The 25,828-nt window shown below is 48.1% G+C and overlaps 1 protein-coding gene across 1 annotated transcript in view; it reads right to left on the reverse strand.

Annotated features, from left to right (window-relative positions):
- Positions 1–24,872: 24,872 nt before the first annotated feature.
- The window catches only part of NRP2 (neuropilin 2), a 98,767-nt gene continuing 97,811 nt past the window's right edge, over positions 24,873–25,828 (reverse strand). The window contains exon 18 of the mRNA XM_082284717.1: positions 24,873–24,964. The gene's annotated coding sequence lies outside the window, so the exon portion shown is untranslated. The remainder of the gene's footprint in view (positions 24,965–25,828) is intronic.

Genomic DNA, 25,828 nt, shown 5'->3' on the forward strand with positions numbered 1-25,828 from the left:
TGCTGACTAAGGCAGAGACTGATTGACCTGTGGAGTTTTTTCCCCACTATTTTCATGAACAACACAGAAATGCTGCTCTTAGAAAATGATTGCATGGCTCTCAGTCTGAAACTTTACAAAAGCAACTGGTCATTGTTCTAGTGCCACATTTCAAAACAAAAATAGGTTTTGTTTGAAGTATCAATTCAGGAAGAATGTGGTACATTTCTCTTTGTGTTTTAATAGTCCTCTCAAGTTCCAACAGCAGCTTTTTAATAGCAGGCAATTATTTTCTCAAGAAAGCTCATTTAGTCTGTACTTGAAAAGCAACTGACATTTTGTTACAAGAGCAAGTGTTGCTCTGGTATTCGATGAAGCAATTGGAAGGAGAAACCTTCATTAAATTTGGGAGCTGGCTTCCTGCAGAGGTGAGGGCAACCTCTCTCTTTCCCAGCATAGTTACAGGCAATTGTCCCATCTGCAGGAAATAATGGAAGCCATCTTCCACAGTGTCCCTTGAAGCCTGTATGCCCAAGCACAGGGCTGGTATTCTGCAGCTTTCAGGCCTGAACTAGAGACACAGGATGCTTGTTTTAAGGGGCTAAGAAGTGATTATCATGTTTGCTGGCATGAGGTTCAGCTCAGGAATGGCTGCCTTGTCTTATTGTTATTGCTAGTTTATAAATTGTGGAACGTGCCATTGAAGAGTCCTGGTGCCACTGAATCTAGAAAAAACATTAAAGTACTGTGCTAAAAATGTCCCTGAATGCCAAGTAGTTTTGATATTCAGGTGAATTCTTGTGCTTCCATGGGGGAACAGTGCTTCAGAAGGTGTGTCTGCATCCATTACCTCCCTTGACAGATGTCCTAAGGACATCTAAGAGACTCATGTCTTGTTCACTCCTCATATCTCATTTGTGATGGCCAGCATATCCACTAGTGTGGAGGAAAGTCCTGCAACATAAACTCAGTCTGGCTCTGATGGTTTCTGCTCAGCTACTGCACCAGCTTCAGGTTCCTGCCAGTTTCAAAGTGTTTACTTTCATACTGTGCAACTCTTGGTGGAAAAACCCCCTTGTAATCAGCCAGCCCAAGGGCACTCCTGCAAATCTGATTTGTGGGGCCCTACTGTGGTGCCTGCCAGGCAGCTGATGCTGGCTCAGCAGCTGATACAGCCTTAAATGCTGTCATATTGAACAGTGCTTTTCACAGCTCCCTTGTGTTCAGCAAACCCGTGTTTGCTGGGAAGGTGTCATGGACTTCAAACACTTCCAGCTTCCCCACTGAAACTGTGCTGGATGTAGTGATGGCCCTTTGCAGCAGAAGAGAAAGTGCTCTGGTGAGAGGGAAGGGAGAGGGTCTTCCCAGCTACAGACCAGTGCCATGAGCCTGTGCTGTGACCCCAGGGAGAGCAGAGGCTTGCATGGAGCACAGCTGGCATCTGATGTGGCACCCTCCCCTGTCTGTCTAGTTCTTCATCAGAGCATCTACAGCATAACAGTGTACAGCTCATGTTAAAAAGAACTTTGCAGATGAAAAAAAAATCTGTTTTTTCTAGGGTTTTAAGTGTGTTGAAACCTTTCTCCTCAAGCTGTGGCTTTCTTGCACCAAGGCTTTGCATGTGCTGAGAGTGGCAGCACTCAGGAAGGAATGCATTGGGTCCAAACTCCAGCTGAAGAGGTAGCAACAACTCTTCCTCAGCCAGCTTGTGCCAAAGCATCAGCAAGAACAGAGAGGCTGATTTATGTCAGATCTGGGCCAGTACTCTGCCAAGGTTTGATTTCAAGCTGTGACTCTCAGTTATAATACTGCCACATTGGCAGAGCTGGTCCACATTTGTGCCAGTGGAATTTGTGCAGAACCAGACCCTGGATTGTTCACAGATATTTCCCAAAGTGACTGTTGTTGCCATTTCCACTCGGGACATGTGGTACATGGTTACAGCTTCTGTGTATCTCTCCATGGTGGTGCCAATCCTTTTCAGTGATAGGAGAGCTGCCTGAGTTCCAGGGGCGTAAAAGTTCTTTCAACCAGTTTTAGGCAGGCCTTCAAAATAACCTTTGTTGGATTTTATTTTCCATTTGCTAGGGAAAAATGTTCTTTGCCATCACCCCATTAGGAAGAACCCAGCTGGATGGCTAGAGAGGTTTAAGGGGTGATTCTTTAAGTGCCTAGAAGGATATGGATGGGTGAAATCCAAGACACATGGGGTTCTTCTCTGCATGCTCCTGTTGCATGTGGCTGCAGGCATTTAAACTTGCTGCCTGAATCAAGAGACCAGTATCAGCATCAGCAGAGGATACCTCCTTAAATGCATATGCTTCTATAATTTGTGCTCTAAGCAATTTGTATACATTTGCTATGGTTGCTTTAGTAAAGAGCTTTTTTAGTCCAGTTGAGTGTTCAAGTCAGTAAAACCACTTGACTTATATCTGAGAGCATGTGATTACTGGGTTTTTGTTGAGTTTGGTTTGTTTGGTTTTTTTTTCCCCCAACCAGTTTCATGGCTTGTTTAATCCTGCAGAATTTAATTTTTCTGTTAACCAACATTTGCTCAGTGGAGCCAGCCAGTTTCCTCTGCTAATAATCTCTTTTTTTTTTTTTCCCTGTTATCCCTTGGGTCCTACTGTTTAATATAGCTTTTAGGTTGTTTTCTTCTCCTCCTTTTTTCCCCCAGTGTTTTGTTCATTCTATACAATGTTTCTGTCTTGTCCTCTCCATCTCCTTCCCCTCAGACTGCAACTAAAATTGTTGCTGAAGAGATTCTGGTAAACAAAATTAGATTCCTAGAACTCCGAATTGTTCCCTGTCAAACCTTGTCCTCTTCACTTGTCTCTTTTATCTCTACCAACTCTGCCCAAGTATGAGACCTTGCTTGGCAGAGCTATTCCTAATATCTTTAATTATTAAATTAGAATCAGGCAAGGTCTCAGTTGGCCCTTTCGAAGGGGCTGGAGATGAGGATCTTGACGAGCAATCTTAGAAAAATTCAGTAAAGCTTCTGTGATACTTCGCTTGTCCTGCTAAGCTGTCTGCCTCTAGCAGATTTTCTGTGATGACATGCCAAAAAGATGATGCCTTTATCAGACACCACTTCCCATTAAAAATGCTTTAAAAGCTACCAGTTCTGCTCATCCTGGTTTGCTGTGATGTTGGCTACTTTCACACAGCCCTGTGCTATGGGGAGCAGTGTTTCACAGAGATCATGCTGCGCCTCTCTGAGTATGTCCCTGGCTTTGGGCACACTTTGCCCACAGGCAGCACTGATGCCATCTGCCTTTGCCAGGTGACAGAGAACAGGGCTGCTGGGTGACAGCTTAACTCTCAATTAATTGAATACTTGCAGGCACTCTTTTCCTTAATTTCCCCTCAGTAACACAGGATATTTACCCACAAGCTTTCTATCTGTCTCTTCCTGCTTCTTGCTGGATTTTATGACTCGTGCTCTTAACCAATGCCAGAATCCCCATTGGGCTGGTCTAAGCTGAGTATGTAGAAGACAAACAATGCATGGATCTTCTAGTGACTCTAAATATAGTATCAGCTGTACAGAAAATGATGGAGGATATAAGCAGAAAAGAGCCAGTGACTCAATGTGACTCAATCTGTTCAGAATCAGCGAGTGACACAAAAATACTCTCAGTTATCTTTCCATTCTGGTGCCTGCATGCACTTTGGAAGCCACCTCACAGGCTGTCCATTGTCCCATGCACCTCAGCATCCCTGTGACACCTGGCAGCACAGCTGGCTTCACCATCACCTTGTATACCTGCAGATTTTGCTGTCTTAGATCCCAGCTTATCCCAGTGGATCCAACTGTTGCTTGCAGTTCTCTCTTGTCCAAAGCTCCAGTTTGCAGTCCCTGCAGCTGTGACAGACAGTTATTTTTAACTCTTTTGCTGCTTTCTCAGCCCCCCAGCCCACATTACTCCCCCTGTCTTATATAGGTGGCCATCCTGGTGTGAGGCTTCCTGTCTGGAAAACTGGTGGGTTTTAAGCATCATGTCCCATCCATTGTTACACTCTGGTCCTGTAATTGAAATGCAGGCTGTGCAGGCTGTGGTGCAAAATTCTTAAAATACATCAGAACTATAAAAGAAACTCCTCTTTTTACTTTGGTCATCTCTAATGTCATAAGAACAAATCATACATATACTTCACAATTCAGCATTTTTTCCTTCTGCCTCTTGTTTTACCACCAGCTCTTTGGGACTTGATTTGCAGTGGAAGATGGTGTTCAATAGAAGGGATACACTAATGATAGCACAGAGCTTCAACCTCTTGCACTTGGAGTATTAAATTTTATGGCTTGCCCAGTGTTGTAAAACCAACACATGCTATTTTATTTTTCGTTTTGGACATAATTCTGTTTATTTTTCTTGCAAGGTTTTATACCAAGATAAGCATTCTCAGAGGTTTTTGTTTACTCTGGGAAAATGGCTTGGCAAAGGAAAATATTACTGTGCAAGGCTCGCATTGTGAAATTGCTTATTGGCTGTAATTTTTATGTGAAAGATGCCAGACTTAACAATCAAGAATTAAGTCTTCTCCTTCTGTTTTCAAACAGGTAATTTGCTAATTATTTACCTGGGGATTTTTCCTTGCTAATGGCCTATCTGAGTGCATGGCATACTTCTAATAATCCTACTGTCATGATCTGTGCAGCAGAGAAACGCTCCGCAGGGTGGAGGTGCAGAATGAAGGCAGTGGTTCTCTCCTCTGCAGTCACCCCAACAGCATGTGGTGGAGCAGAGCCCCAGTGTCTCAAAGGACATTATCTGATGTTAGCAGTGTTATCTGCAAAAGTGTGTTTGCACACAGGGGGATGGGTGCCTGCTGAGTTGCTCTTCAGGTGGGAGCAGCCTGATTGTCCCCACAAAAAACGTGCAGTGGTGGAAGAGTGCAGAGTGCTGTCGTCACAGACTCGGGTACAGCTAAGGCAGGACTGTAGGATATTCTTGTTTGAGATTCAGACTGAATGAGCCTTGCTGGCAGTGGCTCTCCTGCTTAGTCCTTCCATGCCTGAACTACACCCAAATGGAGTGGTGTCCTCCAGACCAGTACCTGTGCCAGTCTGACAGGGCTTTTTGAAGGGGCATCAGAAGTGTGATCCTGGCAAGTGTGTGGAAAGTGCTGCACATGGTGTTGGGCCCCAGAAGGAGCAAATAGTGAGAACCCAGCTGGATGGCCATGGGCTGGGCAAAGATGCTGCAGTTTGCCACAGAGGAGGACTAGACCTGCTTGGTCCTTCATCTTTAGTTTTGCATTCCTGGTTTCATTTCATTGCCCAAACTCTCCAAGGAGCAGCAGACCATTGTAAGAGGTTTTCGTAATATAAGTATAGCCTGAGTTTTTAATAATCAACCAAAGGTAGTTCCTGTCCTGTGCTGAGTTTATTCCAGAGTGGCCACGACAGAGCTCCCAGGGAGCACCTGGTGGCAGTTACGGTGACAGTGACAGTGACCTGTAGAGCTGGGGATGCTGACAAGCACGACAGGGCTCTCAGTTCCAATTGCTCTTCTCAAACCAAGAAATTACATCCTGCAATATGTGGTGTAGTCTGTGCAGAAGCTCACATGTGCAGAATCAGTGCTCCCCAAGTGATGTGAGATAAGGGAGAACATGGGGAAGTGGAATATCTTTGTTACTTTTTTCAAGGGGAGATTCTTTTTTCATTTCCTCTTGCATTTCCTTTCTGTATTTGAGCTTTAACATTAGGTTTGATTCTGTCTTTACAGCAGCCAGGTGAAGACTTATATATTTCATCAGGATTGTCTCTCTTGTTTTCAGGACTGAGAGTCCCAAACAATATGAAGCATGTACACATCTGGAGTCCTTTCTTCTGCTCCAAAGAGGCACTTTCCTTTATTCCTATTCACTCTCTCATTACTTAATTTCCTAAAGAGGCTGTAGCTCTTCAATGCCTGAGTACGTATGTCAAAATGTCTCACTAGGCTTTTCCACTATGTGAAACAGTATATCCCGTTTCCAGAGCTGAGAAAACACATTTCCTTCATTTTAGCTCATTAGTCTTTAGGAAATTGTGTTTCTTCAATTATCCTCACAACCTGGATTTTGACAGCTCCAAACTTACTGGGTGAAGCTTCTGCATCTCTGCAAACACTTTTTTCCTTGACACTTCTCTATCATCTGCCATGATCTCTATCATCTATCCTAGGGAAGACCTTTGATTTGGGACTTTTCTTATGCCTGCTACTGGAGGCTGAGTGTCAGCACACAATTTACAACACTGATCTTGAGGTTTTAAAATACACCTGGTTTACCAGCCCCTCTCTGAAAGGTAACACATGGCTTTGCAATCTCCACAGGTGAGCTTGTACTACCTGGCCTGTGCTAATGTAACTTTTATGGCCAGATTTTATAAAAAGAGTCATCATTTGCATTGTCCAGATCAGGATCTTAAAGGAAGCATTAGCAAAGATAAACTACCAGGAGCACTCGTCAGCACTTTCTAATCTGAGAGTCACTTAACCTATCCACAGGAAAAAACACAGATTATTTTGCAGAGAGCCGTTATGAGAGCTTTCACTTATGACCAAATACAGAGGACCAAACTTCAGTGTCTGAACACTGTTCTCCTTCCTCCTCTGCACTACTACAGTGCATGTAGAAAGATGGGCTTCCTCTTTCCCACTCATACTCCCTGAGCCCCCTCCATGTTAGCAGCTGGAGGAGCCAGCACAGCCCTTGCTATGCTGGTTTGCTCAGAAACTTCTCCCTAGTGCTTTGTGGTGTCCTCTGAGGGTGTCTTAGGAGGCTCAGGTCCAGAGGGAGGGTGGTTGAGACACTTGGTTATCTCATGGCTAAACCAGAAATGTCACATGCTCCTGCACATGCTTCTTGATGCTGTAGGCTGCTAATTGCACCTTCCAACCTCTCAGGAATATCTTGAAGAGAAAGCATGTAAGGTGTTTCCATGCCTTGTGATGGAGGAGGCAGCACAGATGGAAATCCAGACCAGTTCATAAGAAGAAAATACTATACCAACACGAGGGACTATTTATACTTAGTGAAAACCTTGCATTTGAATCCTTGACATTACTAAACCCATTTTTTTTTTCCAAAACTGCTTCACTTCACCTCCTCAAGAGTCATGACTGCCATCTGTCCCACCTCTCCTAGGGGCTGTCCTGACACAGCCAGTCATCCATCTGCTGCAGAAATCCCATTTGCAAGCTGAGGGATCCTCCTCATTTTCAGTTTCCATCAGCTCTAGGTGAATGCCAGTGATGCCTTAGGTTTTAACTTTTACATTTTACAAATCTTGTACTGCCTAGTGTGTAACTCTGAAGTTTCTAGTGGCCTGTTAACTACTGTTCTCTCATGCTGGTTAGACAAAACAAAGCCTCTCTAGGTTTGCTCTTCAAGGACACCTCGATTGTCCCAGGCCCCAAAATGTGTAAACTAAAACCCTCTGAAGAGGAGGGGCAAACTTGGGGTAATTACATAATTAACTGAAGTTATAATTGGAGAATTAACCCTGATATGCAAATGGACCAAACTTATAAAAGTGTGAAGAACCCCTGACCCATCGTCCATCTTGGGTGGAGCCTTTTGACTGCCCAGGGTGTACCTTTGAAGGCCCTTCAAATAAATGCCTACTTTTATTGTCTTATTCTTGTCTAGCCTCTGTTTTCAGGTAGCCACTTCCAGGCATCACCAGCACATGACTCCCCCCAGCCTCCCTTGGGAAGTAAGAGGCTCCTGGCTCTTTCTTTTCACCATACCCCACCAAGAATTACATGTTTTATGGTAAAGTTTCCGCTTCCTTAGCCAGCCCTTTGCTGGTGACACTGGGTAAGATGCATTAATTTGCTGGAGACCTGCACACAGTGTTGATGCTTCTTCTTTCCTAACCGCTGCTCTGAACATGTATCTCGTTTTCAGGTGTAATGAACCTCTCTAAGCTTTTCCTTGTCTCATCTTCCACTCTGAATATTTTTTGGCAGTTACCCGTGACAGTCTGATGGGAAAGAAGCTTTACTAGAAGAGTGTATCACTTGCTGATTACTTTTTTCCTCTTTTGTGATGAAAAAGCTCTTGTTGGGTATTTATCACCTGGGCTCTTCTTCAGGAGAGAGAACAGACTGGCTGGCAGCATTAGCAGGCTGTCAGGTAAGTGAGTCTCATGATCCTTTTAGGGACACAGCAACTCTGCCTGCCTGGCTCCACAGGTGACAACAGCTGCCCTGTCTTCTGGGAGGGCTCTTCTGCAGGCTTCACCAGCTTGCCTTAGTTTGCTTCTGGGTTTTGTAGCTGTTTTGTCACTGATTTTAAGGCAGCCTCAAAACTGCAGGTGTGCTCTCCTGTTGACAACTCTCTTGCCTCCAGTTAACACCAGACACCAAACTGTGGGGAAAATTAATGGCACCTGCAAATTCTGTGCACTTAAATACTGAGATGCTTCATTTGCAATTACAAGGAGGTATTTTGGTGTCTGAGGCCTGTGCCTTATGTATCTGCATATCTTAAGCATGTAAACAGCTGGAATTTGCTCCGAAGACCTGCTCGGCTGGCAGGCAGGCTGGTGTAGCTGTGCACAGTGTGGTGGGGATGGCTCCTCAGCCTGTCCAGCATTGTGCATGTGATGCTGGTGACCCCTGCCAAAACAGCAGCTCCTGCTCTCCCCTTGTCCTCCAGTGGCTTTGGGAAAAGCTCTCCATGGTTCTCTTCAGCACACCTGATGATTGCTGAGGACTCAAGATCACCTTGAACCTCACTCCAGGGTACCCTAGCCCTGTACCAGAACCAGAAGGTGAGATTTAGGTCCAGGGGACCTGCCTGGCCCTCGCTGAGCCCAGCACAGCCTTGGTCACTTATGAAGAGGACCCATGTGCCCTCAGCCAAGGGTGCAATTTTCTGGAGTCCACCAGGGCTACATTGCCTGGCCTTTGCAGAAGGGCAGCATGCGCATGGTGTGCAAGCAGTTAAATCAAGCAGGGATGTGCTGTGCACTCCCTCTCTGTTGTTTCCCTCCAGCTAATCTCAAGACATTTTGAAAACTCATAATTTTATCTCACTGTATACAGAAAACATAACAGCTCCAAACCCTCATCCCGACAGCACACAGGAAGGCCATTGCTGTGCTCTCTGTCGTCACACACGGCTTTCTGTCATGTCCTGGGGTCTTGGGTCAGCAGGCAGAGCTCTCCTACAATGCTCCCAGGCTGGCAGGAGCTCAGGCAGCTCCAACACCCTCACAGCCCACCCAGTGAGATGTTATGCTGGGGAGTATGAGTGGAGTTTGCTCCCTGGACCTCTGTGCCCCTCAGAGACAGGCAGTGACAACAGGAGCTTCAACAGCAGGCCAGGGAAGGAGTGCATGGCTGGCCAAGACAGCAGTTTGTTGAAGCCTTGCCCATGGCAGCCCTAAGGTATTACCTGTGGGGCTGCTAGGGTAGGGCCCAGGGGGCCTTCCTGGGGAAATAGAAATACTGTTCTTAGAATGCAAAATTATATTTTAGGCACCTCAGCTGCCAGGTTGTTTTGTGGGTGGGTGGCAAGTCACAAGCTCATAGTACTGACCTGTCTCTTGGGCTCTCTGCCACCTAGCCAGGAGCCAGAAGCCCCAGGGACACATGGAGCACAACACATGGCAAATGTTAATTTTAATTCTAACATTCAATTGCAAGAGCAGTTGCTTGACCCCTAAGCTCCTCTGCCCTCCATCCCACAGGGTTACAGCTGAAGAAGTGCCTGTAATTCCTCCTGTATCTGAGGCCGGCTGGCTCCTGAGCATATCAGCTCTGTGCCTGGCCAGGGGATGCCAGCTGCCCTCCTTTGCCGGTCCTCGTCTCCTCACCTCTCAGAAAGGGCTGAGGCTGCACCTCCTCCGCAGTCCAGCTGTGGGCAGTGCTGTGCAAGGCTGGCATTCACGGCTTCAGCTTGTCCCTTGCACTGGGTAAGAAGGAAATGTGTTTCCAAAGCCGAGTTGCTGAGGAAACACCAGGTTGAGCACGGAGGTGGGACAGGCAGAGCGAGCTGCCGTGGGGGTGTTGCTTCCGCAGGACAGACAGACGATGTGAAATCATTAGACAGGCGAGTGAGCTGTGATCAAATAGAGCAGAACTACCTGCAAATGCAAAAAAGTCAAGCGTGTCAGGGAAAGCAGGAATACAGAAGGGATAAAGAGCTCGGCATTAACCTCCTCTTGGGAAGAGTGTCAGGGCAGTAATAACTTGCCAGGGTTTTGATTTCTGGTGAATGCCTATGATGTTAGTGATTTGTTCACTGCTAGTGGAAGATTTTGGTGGGGGTAAAGGGACCAGGGGAAGCAGCCCACGCTCATTGGCTCTCTCCAGATAAGGAACTGTTTGATAATGTGGCATCTCTGCTTTCAGAACGGGGAGAGCTCATGGACTGCTCTGCACAGGCAGCTCAGTCCAGCTGGCAGCATGCAGGGTCCTTTATTACTGTTTCTTATGATTATTGTAATTTTTGTTATTACTATGATTACTGTTATTTGTTATTACTGACACCTGCCAAGACACACATGCCATCTTTTCTGCCTTCCTAAACGCCAGTACCTAGTTTGTTAGCCATGGATCTGTGGACGCATATTTGAGCAAGCCACAGCATTCCCTGCCAGAATGCCAGTGTGGGGGCCTTCACAGGGGATTTCTTAGCATGAGCTGAGCCAGGTGTGTTGTGGGATGTGTGTGTGCACATCCATGAGACAGACTGTGATGTTTTAACTGTCTTGCCCTTTTCTCCATAAGGCAATGTCCAGATCACATAAAATCAAGCTTCAATACATGGAGAAATGTGTTTCTACATACACTTTTACATGCTCAAGGCTTGGTGTCTCAGAGGGCTGCAGGCTGTGTTCTTTTGAGTCAAGTTCTTGATACATCCTGGGGAAGTCAGAACTGAAAGGCTTTAAAGTGGTGATGTTTTCAGGTGCAGAAAAGCTGACTAAGACCATTTGGTATTCTCTATATGGACTTATGCCCTGCAGCGTCAAACACAATTCGGGAATCAGGTGCCCAATACTATTCCTAGGGAGGGTCATTGTACATTCAGTCCACACCCCAGATAACACAGACAAGGGTAACTGGAGCCAGACCCCCTTAAAAGCAAGACAAGACATTACAATGACTTAACTGGCATGGGGTTGAGCCAGGAGAGATGTCTAGGTAGAGGGATTCCTGATACAGTCTCCATAAAACAAGGTCAGAGCCAACCCTGCTGCAACAGGTGGGCAGCCAGGGCACAGGCAGGAGCATCGCTGGCAGAGCTTTTGCAGACCCTGATTTACAATTTATTCTGTCTTTTCTGGTGGATGAGGTGGGTGATGTCTGGACTCATTTGATTGACCAGGTGGAAGCAGCCAGCCACAGTGCCGGCAGTGCCTGAGGTCTGTGTGCCAGCATAGCACAGCACCCTGCTGGCTCAGCCATCAGGCCTCCCTGAACCTTTCCAGATGCAGGTGGCACCAGCTCTGAAACACAGCAGGCATGATGGCAGGAGCACTGCTAGACCACGGGAAAGCCTGGGCCATTGATGAGGCTGTTAGCGTTCTTTCAGTCCTTTAATGTACAAGTCCTTATGAGAAGACACTGGCTCAATCTCAGCTCAACTGGAAAAATGCCGATGACTGGAAATGTCATCAGCTGCCTGTGGGCCAGGCTGGCCCTGAGCTGATAAGGAGCAACGCAAAATAAAAATGTCAACACAAAACTGGAGAAACACAGAGGCTGGTTGCAGCTCTTCTCCATCCTGCAGGAAGCAGGGCCCCTCTGTTACCAGTCCTTCTAGGAGCTGAACTTTCCCTAAAGACTCAGTGACAAACTCTGCTCTTCCTTAGAAAAGAGAAAGATGGCTGTTCTCAGTGCTGCAAAGAAAAAACTAACTCTTGTGCCATTGACTTAAATAAAGAGGGTAAGTAAACTTTTGTTGCTTTCTTTAACTTTTTAGGGCAAATCTCATGATGTTTTGTGCTGCAACTTTTTTTCTTTAAGCACTGGTAGATGGTGGGGGAAGGAGACCCAGCCAGAAGGAGGGCTGATCCACCTCCCTCTCATCTGGAGTATGGGCTTCAAACACCATCTGGACACTAGGTTTGGGCAACAGCTCCTCTCACCCCATGCCAAGTGTGTTCTCAGGACCCCACAGGTACACCAAATACTGTGCCCTTTGGGCATAAAGTAATGCCAGAAGTGACTATCTATCCTTCTCTCTTTGGTGGGAGGGACATGTTAATTCTCCATGGGGAAGGGGGTGCAAAGCTCAAACCTTGTGACTTCTGGAGCAGAGCACTGTCTGAAAATGTCACCTGGGCCTTGAATCTGTCTGCATCCCTTCTCCAAGTTTACAGAGAAAATAAAATCTAAAAGTCTAGGGAACTATACTTGAACACCCAGCAGATTATAAGTAACTTACAAATTCATGAAAGCAACCTGTGAACTTATTCCATGAGTGTTTTAGTGAGGAATCTTTGAGAGAAAGAGCCAGAGAGGAGAGGCAAAGAGTGATTTAGAAAGCCTGCAGCTGGTATCAGTGCTGGCTTTATGTCACTAAGGCACTGGGGTTTAGAAAGGGTGAGAAGATGCAAACATTTCTCACCCCACTGAATTCCTTGGCCGAACTCTGACGCTGGGCTATGCCTGCTTTGCTCCAGGTACAGCAGCCATCTGGGTTGATGTTATACCTTCCCACACCACCCCAATGTCAGCTCTGTCCTGGATGGCCCTTTAGAAACCATTCCTTCTGGGGCCGGGGGTGCGGGGACAGCCCCTGCCACCTCAAACCACCCTCCCCAGCCGAGTTCCCCCGCTTCTTTCGGCAGCACGGGCTCTCTTGCCTGTCATTACGGGCTCATCTTAGAGATTAACCCCCTGAGCCTTCTGCCTGGCTCTGGTCTCCTCTGCACGGACACGGGCCCTGTGGGCAGCCGAGCGGCGGCGGGGGCTCTGGGCGAGGGCGGGCAGGCCCCAGAGGCAGCGGCGTCCCCGGCAGCGCGGGGCTCCACAGACGGGCCCGGCCCGGCCTGGCCTCTGCCGGCCCCGCTAGATGGAGCTCGGGGCTCACGCACCGAGCGGGCCCCGCGCTGTGCCCGCCGTGCCGGGCCGTGCCGGGCCGTGCCAGCCCCGCAGCCCGCGGGGCCCCGCCGCTGCCGGCTCCAGCGCCTGAGGGGCCCCGCCCGCCCCACAGCCCGGCCAGGACCGAGGCTGCGACCTGCGCTCTCCTGCCGAAGCCGGACAGTGCCTGCGCTGAGGAGCTGGAAATGTCAGTGTGGGGCTCGGGGGGGGAGAGGGGGGGGGCAGCCTCGGAGGCGTGGGCAGAAGACGGGTGTTGGGACAGCAGGGGGAATGATGCCGTGGTGAAGGCCAGCGTGACAAATGTCATCCTCGCTGTCAGCCACCGCCACGTGCCTCTGAAGCGCTGTGGCAGAGATCGGCTTTAAGGAGTGATGCGTCGGCGCAGGGAGAGGTGGCCTGGCAGGCACTGAGCTCCTGATGTGCGGATGTAGGAGAGAAGAAAAAAGCTTTGCTGAAACGCTTGCTTTTTGAATGGATAATTTAATCAGTGACATTAAGTCCTTCCAATTATTTCTTTCCATGGGTACTGCCTGTTTATTAATTTACTTCATATAAATCCATCAAGCAGTTGCCACACAGCAAGTAAACAAAAGCACCCCAGAGTTTTGTTGGGAAGGCATAAAAGTAATCGAAGAGGTTAATTATCACTGTTAGTTAATTACTTAACAGATTTGGCTGTGCACAGCATCTCACAGTGCCCTTGGTGCTGGGAAAGCCAGGGCCATAGGGCTGGGGTGATGGCACCAGCAGGGGCACCAGGCAGGGTGCCATTGGCAGGGCACTCATGGAGGGATGATGGTCGGGTATCAGCATATCCAGTATGGGACAAGGAAGTTTTGTGGGCGCCTCAGGACACCAGGGGTGTGACCAGCATCATACTTCCTTACCTTCCAGAGTGATTTGCTTAATCAGCTTTGTCTTCCTGCTCAATTAAGCAGCTCTTTGGTGGGGCAGTGGGGCCGGAGGGGTTGCCAGGGGCTGCCTTGGGAGAGAAGAAGGTTCAGAGGTTGGAAAACTTTCTCTGAAGGGAGCCATGAAGGAAGTTTAAACTAATTTAGCATAACAAAGGAAAGGTTAAGAGGTGACTGGATCATCATCTCAAAGTGCTTATTTAGAAATAAGGCTTCTGGGAGAAGAGGGTGTTTAATTTGGAGGATGAAAGCATAACAATATACAGTGCCTGAAAGATGAAGACAGGTAAAAACAGGGTGTCTCCCTTGTTAATGCTTAGGACTCCCTATGAATGTATTTGGAAGGATGGTAGAGTTTCCATCCTTTGGTATTTTCAAATCCAGATTGAATATCTAAGAGACAAGCCTGGGATCAGACAGAAATTATGGACTTATGTTTCCTGTCGCCTGTGTCTTGCAGGAGTTCATATGAAATTATTTTATCTGATCCTTTAGCCTTCAGATCTATACATCTCCCTGCAATAACTAGCATCTGTCACAAATGTGCTAATTCCATCTGGTAGTTCGCAGATGACCATAATGTGATACACTGTGTGTCTGCTTCGCCCCAAAATGTGGTTCCAATGTACACCTGGGACCTCTGTGCCATTGCAGACTGCAGAGCCTGCTGTGAGCCCCCTTCCCCTCAAATGGATTTCAGTGATGCAGCATGTTGCTGTGCTAGTTTTCTGTCTGGGGATGGCTGAAAAATTGTTGCTGCACAATCTGGTTAAAGCATGTTTTGTGGTCCAGGCTCTGCTCTTTGCTGAGGACTACTGAAGTATGCTGTATCCCATCATCTGCAGAGGCCATAGGACTTTATTTCTGCTGAGCTCTGGCTACTCTGAAAAGTGACTGTCACCGAAATAGTGGGAACAGATACTTGCTTTTACAGAAAACTTTACATTTTGGGAGAAGGAGTCCTCTTCCCCCAGAAAAGTTCAGGTTTCTGCTGCGTAAGTCCAAACTTGCCTGATGGAGACATGAAGGTAAAGCTCTCGGCTTCCAAATCCACCTGATTTAAGGCTGCTGCATGGTTTGAATTTCTTCTCCTCAGAGTCCTTGAGTTGCTCAGCTGAGCGTTGTGTTAATGCTGTGCTTCGAATTTGCTACTCCTCCCTTGAATGGCTATGCTCTGTTGCCCAACCATGTGGTAGTTCCTCAGCTGATGTAAATCAGTTTAGCTCCACTGCCTTTGCTCTTCTGTCACTTCCTCTGGCTTACAGCGTCTCCCACAGCCTGGCACCCCGAGGCAGCCACCTCAGCAACCTCACTTGCCCCCAGGGGCCCTGCAAAGGAAGGTGAGGTTTAGCTGGAGTTCCACTTAAAGCCCAGTTGACTGTGGCAGAACTGTGGTGGAGCGGTTGTAATCTTGGTCCCAGGGCCAGGACTGGATGCTCATATTTTTCCCTCTGTTTGGAACAGGCGGGTGAAGTGTTGCTGTCCATGAGCTCCCTCGGTGCTGGTGGTGTGAGCATTCGACCCCTCGAATGTCTCTATGAGCAATACAAACCGGGGCAGGTCCCTGCCCTAGGTCCTTGACTTCAGCAGCCTTCCTGGTGGATTCAGACTTCCAGCATGACTCAGGGTATTGCAGTCAATCTTTAAGATAACATCTTTTGCTTGCCGACATGCAGGCTGACTGCCAAAGGTGGGGGAGGAGATCTGTTATGAGTCTTTTGTATGTGCTCATAGTAAATAGATACATGCCAAATTGATTACACTTGCCTTTCTACTTCTCCACTAGGAATTGAAGGAAGGGAAAAGTGGTCCCCTGTGGTCTGCCCCAAACCACTGCCTCACACGCTTGGTTTCTCAGGTGCCTGTAGCTGCCCACTGCTGCTGCTGCAGCCAGCACACACCCCAGAAACAATGGCATTGGGATCCAGATTTTGCAGCATGGATCAAGATCCCTGACCTGCTGGGCAGGATGCTCTCCCACTCCTGTCTGAATGTGCTGGGTGAGACAGTGCTGGTGTCCCTGGTGACAAGTGAAGGGAACCAGGATGCAGCAAAGCAAAGTGACATGGGGTGCTTCTGGCTGAGGTCTGAGCTGCCTGTGGCAGGGACACCCTCCCTGGCTCAGCCCTGATCCTGCAGAGCTGAGCAGCATGCTGGGCCAGCTCAGCCCCACCTCGTGCCCTTGGTCCTTGCCTACTTGCAAAACCCCAGGACAGCATCGGTTTTTGATGTACTGTCTCACTGCCAAACCATTAATTTTTCCAGTTTAAATGCTTAATACAATGGCCTTATTTTGAAGTCTGCCAGCTGAGCTGCCTCTGAGCTGCTTAGGACTATAATTTCCAACTGTTCTCTGGCAAGATGATTTCTCAAATGATTTAAAAAAAATAATCAAAGTTCTAACCACATCTGTGGCTGCCTTCATCTCTGGGAGCAGGGAAAATTAGCTACAGGCCATCAGGTGCTTTCTGAAATGGAAGTCTTCTCCTGCAGACGGCACAGCTCCTGGCGGTGGAAAGACCAGCCACTAACGTGGCTCTTGCTGAGATTTCTGGCACCAGTGTTTTGTGGCTGAGTGAAAAGAGCAGTCTAAAAACCACCTGATTTAGGCTGTTATCCTAAATCAGCTGTGGGTTCTCTTCACACACACCATCCAGCTGTGCTGATGCATTGGCAGGCTGACCTGGTACGGAGATCTATAGTGTTAGTGAGTGGTTTTACTTAAATGCTTCTCTTTTTCTATTAGTTCTTCCTAGACTGCAATATTGGTCCTCCACCCTTTCCTAGCACAGCTGGCAGAGGAGGCAACAACACAAATTTTTGCTTCCATGGCAGAGACCAGCTAAGACACAGAGCACATTTGGAGCCTTCTCTGTGACATACCAATGAGGTTCTACTGGCGTACTGCAGCTGAAGCTCTGTCCCTGTCATCTCTAGGAAAAGTTGATTAGGTCCAGTGGATTGCTGACTTCTTTTATGAAGAAGCTGTAAAAAGTTCTTTTCTTCTGCTACTGTTTTTCTCCAGGGAGTTGTTGGCAGAGAGAGGCGAGTGTCTCAGCAATAATACATTTCAGAGTTATTATGCCAGCAGAAAAGAAACACAAGGGTTTGAACTTGGTAATATATATTTTTTTATGTCAGGAATGAACACTAAAGGGGCCCTCCCGCTGTGCAGACCTCCCTGGGTTTGCAGGGCTCCTGGCTGGCTGCGCTGTGGGGCGATGGCGGCTGCAACTGAAATCCCGTTTCAGGCCTAATCCTGGGGGAGGCTCTGCCACTGAGCTGGCTCCCACGCTGGCTGGGGAAGATGGGGATTTGGATGGAATTCTTCTGTCTCTTGGGTGTGTCCCTTCTTCTGACTGTGGACAGACAGGGGCCCTTCTACCTACACCTACCAGTAGCAAGCAGTACCACTGAGCCTGAACCTTTGTGCTGCTGTGGTAATGGTAGTGCTTTCACATAGCAAATGAGTGAATTGTCAGCTGAGACCTCTTCTTTTTGTAATGATTAACCTTCTACTAATGATTTGATATAATATTGAGCAACATTGAGTGCTGTGATATTGATGGTTAATGTGTTCCAAAGCAAGGGCTCAGGAAGTAATAATGATTTACTCCAGCTAATGTGTGAGGGCTGGGTTGTCCCTGGGCCCTGCGTTCGCTGATGGCCTGACATGTCTGCCATGGTGCGGCAGCATCATCTAACAGAAGCTGAATTTCTGGCTAATCATTTAATGAAGGCTTTGCTGTATTTCCAATTACTGGAAAAAGCCATGATTCTATTCTGATATGTGTTATAAAATCAGCCCTTCATACTGGAAGGAGCCAGAGGAGAGCACCTCATATCTCTCTTTTGGCTCCTGATCAGTCTGACAACAAAGCCCACCTGCCTCATGACAACATGTTGGGCCGTACAGAGGTGCTGCCCATGAATCTGGGAGGTGGCTTCTAAATGGAGGAGAGTAGCAGAGGCAGAGCACCTAACTGGGGCACCCACCCAGCCCCAGGACCCTCCATGCCCCACACATAGCTGAGGTAGATGGAGCTGGCATGGGCTGACACCACAAATAAGATGGCGTGGGAGGAAAACTTGGAAGGACAAATTACTGTGAGTATTGATTCCCCTGACTACTTGCAGAGGGATTTCATTTAGCAACACTGCCAATGACATTATGTGCAGCATCTTGTCCATGGCTGGTTCAGTGGCATTAAGAGAATTACTTTGGCCTAATGAATAGGAATAAGAATATTTCAACCTCCTCCCTGGAAAGTAATGGTGGATCATCAAGTGTGCAGCCAAGTTCAGGTCTAGTCACTTGCCAAGTGAATGCAAATGACAGGTTGTTTTATTTAATGGATGCCACAGTGTGTTGGCCAAAACTGTTGTCTCTTCTTTGCGGATTGGTTTTCCTCCCTCTCTTCTAAATCAGACTTTGTCTTTACTCCTGATTGGCTTTTTTTTCAAGCAGAAGACATTTTTGCTGACTCTTGCACTGAAATCTGTCTGTAGATTGCACCAAAGCTCCTCTATCAGCTGTATTTTATACTGTGCTAAGGGAAGAGGCAGAAGCTGGTGTGCTGGTAGTAGTCACTGCCAACCTACAGTGGGGCTGCAGCTCTCTCCTTCCAGCTCACAACCAGTGAGATGCTCCATTGATGTCACTGCTGCCCCATCACTGAGACCATGGGAACATTGTGGAGTCCCACACTCTGGCATTGGGCCATTTGCTGTCATGGTGGCCTGGGAGCACCTGGGCTGTGGTGCACTTGGGTTTGTTCACAGCTTGCTCTTGCAGTGCTCCAGCCCTTCTGCTGTCAGCTGCCATTCAGCCAGCGCCCCACAACTGCTCCCCTCCAAAGCCTTCCTCCTCTGGCACGGCTTGTAGAAATTCTGCTTGCCTCAGCTGTTGTTGTTGTCAAGAGGTTTGCAGGGGTGAAAATCCCTGTGAAGGGCCAACACCTCAGCTGCTCTTCACTCACCCAGCCCAAGTGCAAGGTGGGTGCTCTGAGCTGCAGGGTCTGGGTGGCGCGAAAGCACGGCTGCACCCCCAGCTCAGCGCAGGGTCTGGCAAACCAATGCCAGGGGCAGGGAAGATGGGGGGATCCCATCCCATCAGGGCCTGGATTTAGTGCTACACATACAGTGACTCTTCAAACACAGGCGGTGCCTCACCATGGCTCACAAATTAGATCAGCATGAGACAGAATATCATAATGAACTAAGATTTTCAGATGGGATGCGTGTTTTGCTTCCTACAACAGTGAGGATGTGTAATGGCTGAGGGTGGGCTTTTTCCCTATTCTGTGAAAAAACAGAAAGTGTTTGCAAAATAAACTCTGACATTTCAGCTACAGAGTAGTCACCTTTCAAACGAAATGGCTGTTACTGCTCACTGGCAGTTAATCCTTGCAAGGAGATTTTTGCTTAAAGAGCTGGAGGGAGGTGGGGTTTTTACTTATTTGTTCAGAATCAGGGTTCTATCCTAATTAATTTTTTAGTTGACAGGTTTCTGCTTTGTTTCTCCAAGTGTTTTGATGTATGAGCAGAGATGTCGCATGGGATGTGTGTTTGCAAAAGAGGCTGATGGGAAAGATCAAAACTGATTTGTTATGTTTGCAGAGAAAGAGGCTCCAGATCTGTGAAACAGAGCAGGGAGTGACTGAAGGCCTCAGACACCAGCATTTTTAAGCTGAAATTGTGGCTGTAAACTGGTGACCAAAGCCCTGCTGACCTTGCGGAAGCCATGATTTCATGTCGGATGTCTGTCACATCCTGGTACCCCCCTCCCAACCTGCCCTGAAAAAAGTAACTCAGCACAGACTTGGGGATGAGCCCAAGGGCTTCTCTGCCTTCAAGGCTGACCATAGCAGGGGTTGCTGAGCGATTTAGGAATGAGCTGGGCTGGGAGAAATGCTAGACAGGTCTCTGACCATTTGCAAATAAACTGCAAAATCATGCTCACAATAGGGCTGCAGAGCTGCCTTTTGACTGGAACCATGCCTGGAAAATGTATTTCCCAAGTGGGGACTTCAGCCATTACAAATCCCTGTCTGATGTGGTTGAAGAACATGGCAAACACATGACCCATTACCATGATCCGCCAGGCTGGATCCTGCTAATAATGTGCTTGTTTAACCCTCTCCGGTGCTACCCAGAAGCTTCTGCCTCTGAGTGTCTCCAAGTGTCAGCCCTTCCTGGTGCAAACCCCCATCCCCACAGGCACAGGCAGATGGGAGCTCCCTGGAGGAGAGCTGGCCTGGCTGCTGGGAAAGCAGCAGTGGAGAGCATGGGAACAGGCAAGGAGCTGGCTGCACTGCTCCCACGGAGCCTGGGAGTGAGTGCTTGCTGAGAGGGCTCATAAGGGCAGTGGCTTCAATGCTGCGTGGGGTGGGACAGGGGATTGTCACCTCTTTCCTGACACCTGACTTCTTCTGAAAATTGTCAGTTCCCCTGGTTCTCTTTCTTCTGCCTTGTTTGCTTGCAGCCTTTGTCCTTCATGGCAAGCTGTTGCCAGGGTGGATGGCTGTGGTGTGGGGTCTGTGATGGGATGGATGGAGGTAGGATGGTAGTCCTGTTTGGGCTCCGTAGCAAAACCCTGATGCTTTATGGGCACGGTATCATGGTTTTGGAGACCCTTAAGGGCATGGGCACCATGTGAGGAGCTCCCTGTCCCACCCTGCAGCTTGCTGAGGATGTTCACCTCCACAGGCAGACAGTGAACTGCCATTGTCCTTCACGAGCTGTTCTAACTTGTCTGTAACAGGGCTCCAAGAGCACAGTCTGCCTGGAGTAATTGTCATCCACAGCAGCACTGTGGCTGGGCCTGAAGTTGGTGCCAGCTGAGGCGCTTGGCTGAGATGCACAGATGTGGAGCTGGGTGCTCTCGCCTCTCCAAAGAGCTGTGGCACTCTGTCCTGATGTTGGCATAAGCTGGCACTGTGCTTGGTGAATTCAGAGGATGCTTTTACACAATTGTGCCTGGGAAGGATTGAAGAGTGTTTCTTCATCTTTTTAAACCGTAGGTAATGGCAAAATCCACCCCTCTGCCTCTTTTAAAGACAGCTCCTTTTCCTGATGGGTAGGTAGATATAATGAGATTCTCAAACTCGTAAATCTGCTGTGACTTTATTACCTGCATCTGCTGGAGATGATGTGAAGAGAACTTCATACAGAGAGGACTCTTGAAAGGTTACAAAGGGAACCAGCAGTCTTCAGAAAATCTTCATCTAGAGAAAACAGCCAAGAAAACCCACGAAGAAGAAAGCACTTGAGCTGGATGAATAGGTGTCAGGGATGAATGTAAGAGACACCGGCAATGGGGCACCTTGTTGGGAAAGCAAGCTGAAGCCAGTCCCCTGTGTGGGGCAGCTCTGGTGCAGGGCCAGCCTGTGGCTGCTGTGCACAGCCCCCAGCCCAGCATTGGCTGTGCAAGGGGCTGGCCAGCACCCCTACCCTTGCATCCAACACCCCTGCCCTGACAATGGGGGACACGAACGGGGCACAGCTGAAATGTGCTGTGGCTTTTTTATTTGCCCTCTGCTGAATGTTACCCTATTTCAACCTCTGCCCTGAGGCAGGGACACTGCTGAGAGGCATCCCTGTTGCTTAGACCCTTCTCCAGGCTGCTGGGTCTGCCACAGTGGTGGGGGGATGGCACACCATGGCCTCACCACATCCCCATGCTGCTCCACCTTCTCTCTGGGGTCTCAGAGTCACCCGCGGGACCAGTGATGTGGGAATGGAAATGGGTGTAGGAAATGGCCACAGAAATTAACTGTGTGTTAAGCTGGTCAGTAGATCAGGGGGCATCTGATTGACAACCAGGTGAGCTGGTGACAGCTCTGTACTTGTTGTGAAGCCCTGGTCCAAAGACTGGCAAAACCCTGGAAAGATTCCAGTAGCTCCTGAGCAGGGTGGCTATTTCTCAGCTGGGACAGCTTGCTTAATGTGGCCGTGGCCAAGAGAGTGGCAGGAAAATGAGATGTCCCAGCCTGTGCCTAGCCCCAGGACCAGTGGTCAGGGAGCTGTGATTGCAATTAGTGGAAACAGGCTGGAGATGGTACCAGAAGGTGCAGCCTGCTCCCAGACCCCAAGCTGTCATGCAAGGTCATGACTGTAATGTAATGCAATGATGTCCTCATGATGTCACAATGCAAGCTGGCAGCTATTTTAGTGGCAGAGAGTTAGACTTAAACATTCCACTTCCCCTTGCAAAGGGGAAGATGTGTTTGCTGGCTTTCCTGCCCCAGGTAGCCTCTGCTCTTGCTGACACCTCACCCTTGCTGAGACAGGGAGGCAATCCAGAAAGCAGAGCTGCAAGGGGGGAGAGAGCAGATGACATCTTTAAGCTGTGATCATTGAAGAATATTAACCGCTCTTGGGCTTTCTGACTGCCAAAAAGTGATGCTTGAGCAATGTGGCGCCAGGAGTCCTGAAGTCACTTTTGTAGCCTTGGAAAATGCAGCTGCTTTGGGATTTCAGCCCAAGACGGCTGTTATTATCCACTGTGCAGAATGAAGCTTCTGTTGGGAGCTTTTACAAAGGCCATCAGTCTTCCCAAATAGTGGTTGTTTTTATCACCTGGCAGTAATGATACTCTCTGGTCCCTTTAATATCTGAGTGCATTCCCAAAGTGAGACCGGGAAACTCATTTAGGGCTCGCCCCCTCCAAGGGAAACAGCTTACAATTTTCTGCCAGGTAGCCCTACCGTTGTGAGAATGGGCATGGCTCACCTAATAAAAACCTTGCTGACAGACACGGCCTCCTGGAGGTTTATCTGAGTTGTTTGTTGCAGAGCAGAGCAACATATATCAGGGCTGAAATAGGTGCCAAGCAGCAATCCTAATGCACGCCGTGTCTGCTGTAATTGATTCGCAGGCAGGACAAATACCCGGTGGAGAGCGCAAGGGGCCCTGCCTACTCTCCCAGCTAAAATGTTATAACGCTGTGTGAAATCGTATTGCTGAAGCCTGTGGCTAAAATCCATCTTGTGGGCTGGCTGGCTGTAAAGCTGCATCACCCAAAATATCCCTGTCCCTGCATGCACTGGCTGGGGCACTTGGGCTCCAGTTCAGAAGGAAACATATTAAAAAATGGATCAAAAGTTATGACTCTTGCCAATAATGTGTGTGCAGCATTGCATGTGCATTGGTTTCCATTTTTTGGCCAATGCTGTTTTATTGTTCCTCCAGGTAAATGCTGAATGAGGAAAGGCTTTGTCCAGTTGCTTGTTTTGGTCAGTAAATGCTGTGGGTGCCCTGAGGGGAAGCACTGAGTGATGGCACCGAAGACACTTAAAACCACAGAGAATTGTGAATTTTAGGGATGGCTAAATTTGATGAGGATGGCTTGGTGTGGCAGTATGGTGTAAAGCTGGTGGTAGCTCTAGGAACACCCCAAGTTCCCCACACTAGGAAACAGCCTTAAATATTTTTGCTCATCTGGCATCTCCTACATACATGTGGGGGCAGCTGTGGTACTGCCTCCCCATTGCTCAGCTGGGGAATTTGGCAGGGGGAGGTGGAACATCACCGGACACCCCTAAGCAGCCTCCCAAAAAACACAGGGTGGTTGCAGGAGCAGGCAGCAGAGAGAAGCTGCCATCTCCTGCGAGCTTCTTAATTTCATCAGCTGCACAGGGCTGCTTCACCATGCATCCCCCCTGGCATGGGATCAGGTGGAATTAGAGATTTGATCCTTGGGAAGGGCTAGGGGAATGTCTTACAGTGCAGAACTGGAGGAGCTCAGCTTGTTTGGCTTATTAAAAAGAAGATCAAGAGGTGACTTAATTGTGCTGTGTGAGGTACCTTCATGGGGAGAGAAAGGCAGGTATTAAAAAGCTGTTTAATCTAGAGGAGAAAGGCATCGCATGAGCCCGCACCTGGAAGCTGAAGCCAGACAAATTCAAATTGTGAATCAAACAGACCTTTTAAAAAGCGAATGTTAATAAAGATTAAACTACCCAGGAGACCTGTGCATTCCCTTGCCTTTGATATATTTAGACGCAGACAGGATACGTTTGTGCCCCATATACTTGAGCCAAGCAGGAGTTACCGGGCTTGGTAAGGAGTAATTGAATGCCAGACCTGGCCCTGCATCAGGGAAGGTCAGCTGAGATGATCTAATGGTCTCTGCTGGCCATCAGTGCTCCCATGCCTGGAGGCTGTGATTTGTGTGCCTGTGTCCAGGCAGCTGGCAGGGACATGGCTCTACCAAGAAAAATCAGTGGAGAAGCAAAAGAAATGTGGCACTGTGTCAGAAGGGGCAAGAAGACAAGTGAAGACTGATGTGTGTGTGGAGAGTCAAAACACTAGAAAGAAAAGGCTTTTAGCCAGAAAAAGGCTTTTTATTAGAAAAACCCAGATTATCTCTGGACATTAGCAGACATGTAAATTTTTTGTGCTTAGCTACCCCTAATTTTTCTCACAATTCATTAGAAATAAAACCACCCCTCAAGTTTTATGCTGACCAGGAAATCAAGGCATCAGTATGAAAGCCTCATTTGGGGAAAGAAAAAGACAAGTCATATCCCAATGATACCTTAGAGAGACCCAGGAGTCCGCTCAGGAACCACTGCTCACTTGACAATGCTGGAGTATGTTGTGAACTTATTTTCCTCTTTATTTTTATGAGCCACTCCCCAGGGCTGGCAGTTGAGTATGGATGCAGAGAGGAGATGCTGTGGGGTATCCCTTATCATTTTTTAATATTACTGTGATTTGGCAGAGCTTATCTCCTAGTCAGTGTCCTGAGTCCCTGTCCTGGCCCTGGGGATCGCCTGCCCAGAGCAGGATTCTGAGATGCAGCACAAAAGTGTGGAGGGATGCCCTGGGCCTCAGCTGCTCCCAGGCTGAGCGATGGGCTCCTGCAGCAAAGGATGGAGCCTAAGGGAGGCTCTTGCTGAGAAGTTGTTGTTCAAGGTGCTTTTCATAATATTTAAAAAATGTGTTTGCTTCCTCTTGCAAATGTTCAAACATCTTTAAAGTGTCTGTGGTGCCAAGCTGCTTCTCGCCCTGTTTTAAGAGAAATAAGCTTTCTTTAAGGAAAAGGAGCCACAAAAAGCGCAGCAAGCCCAAAGTTAACAGTGAGCAGACCGAAACGAAATTAACACCAGCAAGATTTCAGCTGCCCCTCCGAAATATTGTGTCTCACGACAAAGGGTCTGGGAAAAGATGGGAGAACAGATTGCTTTAGCGCATCTTCATGGTGTCTCTGCGGCACAGATGAAGCTCAGGCTGGGTCCCCTTCCCCTTGCCAAGCCTGCAGGGAGGACTCACAGCCCCCAAAAGTGGACATTTGGAGGCGCAGGCTCAGCAGTGCCATGAACACCCATGGGTCCAGCACCACAAGGGGATGCGGCTTGGGACACTGTAGCCAGATAGTTTAGAGAAACATTACCTGCAAAACCAGAGCATGAGCCCAAAAAAGAAGCAGCAAAGAGAGGCAAGGGACAGGGAAGGAGAGCCGGGGCCTTCTCCACTGCCATAAATTGGAGGTGAGAGAATGGGAGCGTTAGTCATTGGCCATGGTGTCCCAGCTCCATGTGGATTACATTGGCCAGCTTCAGTGATGAAAATAGGCAGCCAACAGTGAGTTCCTCTTTGTAACAGAAAATAGTCAAAACAGCTTGAAAACTATTCATAATGAGAGCTCTGAGAACAGCCAATGCTACACACACGGAGTGAATACTGTCATTAAGCACTCTTTGGATGACAGTCCCAGCAGTTCATTATCCCCCATCACTGCTTGGGGAGGGTGGTGGAGGAGAGAGAGGGCTGAGCTTTTTTTAAAATAATCCTTTTTTTCTTTTTTTTTTCTAAATTAATCTCCACTGTAAAGCAGAGCGCCAAAGGAGCAATATAAAAGCAGCATCCTGC

The sequence above is a fragment of the Coloeus monedula genome (assembly GCF_965178545.1).
Source record: "Coloeus monedula genome assembly, chromosome: 7".
In the NCBI taxonomy this organism is placed as follows: domain Eukaryota; kingdom Metazoa; phylum Chordata; class Aves; order Passeriformes; family Corvidae; genus Coloeus; species Coloeus monedula.